Source organism: Bubalus kerabau, chromosome 6 (genome assembly GCF_029407905.1).
Source record: "Bubalus kerabau isolate K-KA32 ecotype Philippines breed swamp buffalo chromosome 6, PCC_UOA_SB_1v2, whole genome shotgun sequence".
Lineage (NCBI taxonomy): Eukaryota > Metazoa > Chordata > Mammalia > Artiodactyla > Bovidae > Bubalus > Bubalus kerabau.
The window spans coordinates 49827193-49834662 of NC_073629.1; positions in this window are offsets into that span (position 1 = coordinate 49827193).

The following is a 7470-nucleotide window of genomic DNA, read 5'->3' on the forward strand; positions in this document are numbered from 1 at the left end:
TGGAGCACAGGGCTTCCCTGGTGGCTTAGAAGGTAGAGAAACTGCCTGCGATACAGGAGACACAGGTGCAATTCCTAGGTTAGAAGATCCCTTGGAGAAGGGAATGGCCACCCACCCTAGTATTCTTGCCTGGAGAATCCCATGGACAGAGGAGCCTGGTGGGCTATATAGCCCATGGGGTTGAAAAGAGTTGGACACGTCTGAAGCGACTAACACACAGAGGATTTTTAGGGCAGTGAAATACTCTGCATGATGCCATAATAATGGATGCATGTCACCACATTTGTCCAATCCCATAGAATGTGTATCATCAGGAGAGCACCTCAATGTGAACCATGGACTTTGGGTAATAACAATGTCACTGCAGGTTCATATATGGTAACAAATGTCCACTCTGGTCGGGGATGTTGATCACAGTGGAGGCTGTGCATGTAGGGACCAGCAAGGGGGTTGGGGGGATAGTGGGAAAATCTCTGTACCTTCAATTCAACTTTGCTGTGAACCTAAAATGGCTCTTTTAAAAAACAATCTTAATTTTTTTTATGACTAAAAATAAACAAAAGAAGTTAAGGCAGCTGAATAAACTCTCTGGAACAGCCAGACAGAGGTGAGGCAGGCCCCTGAGCCACTCTGCAGGGGCCTGAGGAAGTTCAAACAGTTCTACAGCGTGAGGACCACACAGGCCAGCTCTGCCTCCCCATCTGGCAGTGGGGAGGGGGTGGAGACTGGCATATTGTAGTCTGATTTCCCCCTCTTATACTAATGCTTTGCAAAAAAACCTAAATAATTTAGCTTACTCCAGTATTATCATTTACTTTTTGATTTACTAATAAGTAGGGGGGAAATATATCTGAACAAATTTCTTATATTGTAAATCTTTTTCTTCATAAAACAAGTCATGTCCAAACCTGGACATCCTTGGTACAGAATCTCCATCTACTGGAACATCTATTTGCCTTGGAAAATTAAATTTGTAAGCATAAGCAAGGCCGTAGATAGCCAGCCAAGTGTGTCTGCTTACTCAGTCACAGGATACTGAGTATCACGTAAATAGCAACTCGAGCAGAGCTTGCAATCTGTGTGTTCCAGAAAGGAAAAGCGGTCCTGGAGTCCTTCTGGGGCCTTCCCCACCCTCTGCCCCTACTAGATCTGAAGCCTGGAGCTGAGCGGGTTCATCCAGGAAGCACCTCTCACCTACTCTAGCCCAGGGCAGACCTTCTCACCCACCTCACCCCTGGCTTCCTGCTGCCTCTTTCTGAGTTAGTTTGTCTAGAAAAAAAAAGTTAGCCTGCTGGATCTGTTCATAAATAGCATTTTAATCATGACACTAATCTAAAGGTTCGTGTTCCTTTCAACACCTGGAGACATCAGTGAACATTCAGACTTTGTCTAAACAGTATCACTATTGTCATTGGCTGGAGTGACTAAGTCAAAACATTGCACATTGATCCAAAAACCGTTTGGGGATGAACTTGAGGGTTGGGTGAATTTTTGGTTTGCTTGATTTTTCGGCTTGTTGGTTAAAGCAACCGGAGTTTAACAGATATGGGAGGGCAGGGTCAATTTCAGGGCCTGCTCTTCCTCCCTGGAATTAATTAAAAAGTTATATATCAAGGTTAATGCCTCGGCAATCAGCAAGCGATGAACTTAGCTGTTAATAGAAGCTGAATCCACCCTTGGAGAGAATAGACAATACAAGGGAAAACAACAACAAAAAAGAACAGAAGGGCATCCAAACATTCCCTGCCTACCACTCACCAGGGGACGCAAATAAGGAAACAGACTCTGGAATTTTATTTAAAGCCCTACACCTTCTTTGTTTGTTTGTTTGAAGGAGCACTTTTCCCTAGTTTTCAAAGTCCGAGTTGTCGTTTTAATATATATTAATTTAAGAAAGCCAAGTGAGACTGAAAAAATAAAATAGCTCCCCACCAAGAACTGATGGACAGAGGAGCCTAGCAAGCTGCAGTCATGGGGTCACAAAGAGTTGGACACAATGGAGCATGCGCACACACACACACACACACACACACACACACAGAACTGACCATTCCTCTCTCGAGCGCCTTCAGCATTTGTTGTTCTAACCAGGTCTAGGACAGCATCTTCTGTGTTACAGCACATACATCTGTCTTCACCTCTCTGGGCCCCCTTGAGGGCAGCGGGGACATCTTGATCTTCCTGGTACTTCTGCAGTAACTTGCCCTGAGCTGGCTCATAGTGGGTGCTGAGGGTGGGGTGCTAGCAGGCTGGGTCATGGTGAAATGTACATGCTCTGGAATCAAAGTACCTGCTTTGAACTCTGGCTCTGACACATCCCAATGTGTGACCTTGAACAAGTTTCCTTAGCCTTGCAGGAGACTAAGCAGGGACAGTTACAGTACCTGCTTCTCAGGAATTTCATGAGAAGTAAATTAGATAATCCCAGGTCACAGCAAGCACTCAATACATCCTTTGACCAAATCATGATGACCTAGACAGAAAAATTCATCAATGCTCGTAAAACAATTAGTACCTATCTCTCTCTCTCTTTTTTTTTTTAGTACTTATCTCTGAAGTGTTCGGGGAAAAGGGAAACCTACTCATTTCAACCAGCGCTTACTACAGATGGGAGTGGTAGGAGGTGGATATCAGGAAAAAACACACTACTTGTCCAGTATTATCAAGAAGGCTTTAAATAATTGAGGTCTCAAGAGCTCTTAATTGAAGAGAGCTTGCCCAGGAGAGTCTTACAGGCAAGTGAAAGAATCCCTGAAAATCACTCTTTGCCTGGCTCTGAGCTGCCCCCCTCGGGCTCTGTCTTCCTGAAAGCCCTCCCGAGACACACATCACGGCTGCACTTGGAAAGGGATGGACGCCGAGGAGGTTCAGAGCCTGTTGTGCAGTCATCGGCCTCCCAGCCTTGCCCTAGGACGTCGCCCACGTGTCCACCTGTCTCCTATGTGTAATGTGCTCCTCAAGTGTACCTGCTTACGTCACTCTGCCTGGGACCTGGGTATTCATTGTCTGCCAACTGCACAGCTGGGTCTGAGTAACACTAGACACTGCTAAGCCTGTGATAACCAGAATCATTGTGTGTGCCAGTGAGGAAATAAAATAAGCACACCCACAGCAAACGGCTCCTAATATCTCAATTAATTCTAGTGACAAAGAAATGGTGAGTCTGAATTTGGTCTCAAACTCTCATAACCAGTTTATATCTGGAAACACTGGGTGTTTTGAACCCAGTCTGTTTAGCAGGTATGTTCACAGAAACTGAACTATAATCCTTAGAAAATAAATATTAATTTTAAAAGTCATTTAGAAATAGTAATATTTTGTACAACCAATGTATATCAGCCATGAATATAAGCTCTGGACCACATTCCCAAGTCTCTAAGATAACAAAAAATAGACTGTGAGGTTTGGATCACTGTGCCTTTTGTGCCCGTCTTACAGGTGGGAAAAAGTAAAATCCAGAGAAACCAAATGGTTTACATAGCTGCATCCATGTACACACAACACATACATTGCTCCCTCTCACTGGAAGGAGCACGTGCCACTTTTCCATGACCACTTTTGATTTTAAGACTCGGCTAATTCACAAGGCCTCAAAATCCAGTCTGCTTTGCTCTTGGATTAACTGTGCTATTTGAACTAAAGGCTTAACTTGTTCTTAATCTTCTTTTGGAAATGCTGACTTCGAGAATTAGTGCCCAGCCCAACAGGCCCCAGGCACAGATGAAGCAAAGAGCCAGCACACACACTTTTCCAGCAACAGAGAGTGCTTGGATGGGAGATCTGGGAACCAGATTGTCAGGGCGCCTGTGTTAGAGACAGCATACCAGGGTTAGAGATCAAAGCAAAGACAAGGATCATGGAGGTTATCTGGGGAGTCATCAGATATGATACGATCGGAAAAGAGCACTGTGGCCAGAGCCAAGACTTAGTGTTGGCAGCAGCTCTCTTGGGTAACTCAAGAGTGGGTGGACTTCTCTATGTAGAAGAACCACGGGGAGGGCGCCTTTCACACGCCTGCTGTTATGGCTATCCATCATTGATGAAGGACGGGGAAGCCTAGAGTGCTGTAGTCCATGGGGTCACAGAGCCGGACATGACTTGGAGGCTGAACAACAGCAACAACCACTTTTGAGGCTGTGGAACCATCCATGCCCCACCAGGTTAACAAGCAGCTGGGAATCAGAGTCTATGAGTACTGCCTGGCAGAACTAGAGTAACGTCTCCAGTTATAGCATGACATTTCTACCCTATGTAGATAGAGGCAAAGTGACTTTCTCAGGTACAGGGACAAGGCACTCCTTTCTGTGTGGGTATTTGAGTGCAGCTGGTAAGAACTTGTGATTTGTGTCCATACAGTCAGCTCCAAACCCCTCCATTATCAAAAGAAAATTCTCTCCATCTGACCCCACAGCTCCCTGACATCACACACACTATCTCATTCAACTCGGGTTGCCCCTGTGGGGTTTTTCTCTCCTGGCTGCCCTCAATGATGATTGGAACCTTATTTCTAAGGGATAATCATGTTTCTTATGAGAGGAAGAGAACCCAAGGTGATTTTTTCCCCTAGGATCAGCCTCAGTTAGGGGTTCTCAGGCACCATCAACATTTTTCTAGGCAGCTTTAAAGGTGATGCAGAAGTGACCACATAGGCAGGGCACAAAGCTAATGACTTCAATAAGCAAGGAAGGCCTGGACATCCAGGCACTGGTGTCTCATGACCTGCTCCCAGAGGCAGGCTTGGACAAGAAAGGTTGCTATGAAGCAACCTGGACTGCATTTGGGGAAGTGACACCCATGGAGGAGTCTGTTCCATAGTGGAGGCAGCCTCTGTACCCCATGGTGGGAATGGAGCTGCAGAAGCCCTCCAGGGCTCTCAAGTAAAGAGGGATCATCAGATAGAGACATGTGGAAATACAGGTGACTCCAACAAGCTCCGTCTTGAGCCTGGATATTTGCATCATGATGACATGAATTTGTAAGTGAGAAAAGGCATGGAGAAGGCAGATAAGTGGAGGTGATATGGATTAAACAAACACATTAGCTCCATTATGCCATAAGCAAAGAGTAGGTCAGAAGGAGCCTCCTGACCCAAACTCTTAATTTATTCATCATAATCATGACCTATGTTTCTTAATTGGCACCAGAAATGCTGAGGAACATTTAAATTCATGCTGTCAGGGCAAAATAAGCCAGTTTAAGATACAGTCTCTTTTTTTTTACTGGTCTAGAGAGGAAAAAAATATCTGAATGTGGAAAAACATTAAGGACAAAGTGAGTTGGAAATAAAGCAAAAGAAGCCCTTTATTCTCAAAGAAGGCCAGATTTTGGCTTGACTTTCTTTGGGAAATCTGGTCCCCCCAACTTTTTTTAAGCCTGGAACCTCAGAGATGGTCAGCTTTCACAGGTAGAAAATATTGAGGAAAAAAGAAAAAAGGACTTGAATCCAAGAAGTGTTCTCCACAGAGCTTTCATGGGACATGTGCACATTTCAGTGCTGTCCCTGGGGAGGGCAGCACATACCCCATAGCTCAACTGCCTGTGTTCAAGTCCCAGCTCTGCCTCTTGTCAGCTGCATAACCATGGACATATTCCTAAACCTCTCTGGGCTTTGAGTTAACTCAAGTTATAAAATTCTACCTACCTCTTACAGGGTTGTTGTGAGAATTAAATAAACTAATACCTAGAGGATGCTAGAATGATATTTTACAGACATTTTTACTAGTTGCAAATAACATAAATAGATTGCTGATAAGGGCCACTGAATATTTCCAAATACTCATTTGTTTCTCCACCGGCATCATGACATCACCTAAGAAGAAATAAAAGGCTAAATATAAAGGGAACAAAGTTAGTTTGCAGATTCCCTGGATTCTCAGAAAGTGACATCATGTCAGAGCTATGTCTAGTGTGTTATCCATTCATCTGGCAAATATTTGATAGGAGCGTCTAAGCGTTGGAGGTCCTGGCCTTCAATGAGGGAGCAAGGCAGACATGTTCCCACCTGCATGATGCTTAGACCAAGGCAGAAGAGAACAGCATCCTCATAACCTCAATACAGGTCAGTGACAGTGCGAGAGGTTAAGTATGGGATTCTGACTGCCGACCAGATGGAAGGCTGTGTCTTGAACAGACCCAGCTCCCTGGGTGCCCAGCATAGGCCAGACACATAGGAGGTGCTCAATAAACATTCAAGGAACTAATGGATACGGCACTTACTGTGCTGTATTGTATGTCTCACGTTGTCCTTTATTTCCTAATCTTCAGAGCAAATCTCCTTCATTTTTGTGACCCCAGCACCTAACATCATGCCTAGCATACAGGGTGGTGGTGGTGGTTTAATCACTAGGTCATGTCTGACTCTTGCGATCCCACGGCCCCTCGCCCATGGGATTTTCTGGGGAAGAATACTGGAGTGGGTAGCCATTTCTTTCTCCAGGGGATCTACCCAGCCCAAGGATCAAGCCAGGTCTCCTGCATTACAGGTGGATTCTTTACCAACTGAGTGTGCCACTAGGGAAGCCTCCTAACACATAGGGTATGGGGGTGATAAATGTTTGTTGAATTGATGTGAATGACGAATATGCCTAATGCGTTTCTCCCCCTGTTCAACTGTGGAGGCCTTTCTTGCTTTAATCCAGAAGTGAGAAACTTGACAAGAGTGGTAGCCAAGTTATTCTCAGGAGTTGGATCTTTTCATACCATTAAAATTACATACCTTACTGGTTTTCTGTTCACTCTCAGCTGCCATGGCCTCTTCTTTCTTATGAAAACTCTCCTCCTTTAGGGTTAGGGTCCCACCTGTCCTCTTGCATTCCACTGGAAACTTTTATATCTCCCCTTGCTCCCAGGCCATCAGCCTCCCCAGCAAAATAGCATGATCACCTCCCAGTCTCAGTCCTAAGCCTAGTGGTAGCCATTGTTGCTGTCAGATCACTAACATTATCAGCCTGCTCCCTCTAGAAGCAGACCCACGCCTTGACCCCAGGAGTGGACGTGCGGCCAGACTTGTACTCCTCTGGCAACAGTGCTTGGTCCAAGGAGGAGACATGCGCCTCAAGCAGGGGCAAAGTCCTTCCTGGTCATAATGGCTGGACCCTGGTGTGATGAAGCTGAAAGGATGTCACCCTGGCAGCAACCAGCCCCTACCACATGGAGTTCCCCCGCAGAAACAAATGGAGACCAACTGATGAGTGGGAGATGGGAGACAGAATAGACAAGAGTGAGAGAGAGAGAGACAGTCTTAGAGACCCTCGTTTCTGCTTCCGAGACTCATAAGCCTGTGGATTCCCCTGTAACATGAGCTAGGCGGAGCAGGGTGCTGCTGCTGGCCAAGCGGTTTGCTGTCCTCAAGACCCTCCTTCGAGACCTTGTCCACTTTTACAGCTTTGACCAAGCTCCTAAGCAAATGTTCCCCAGTTTCTATCCCTAACCTCAATCTCTTCACAAGCCTGTACCTCATTTCCAACTCTC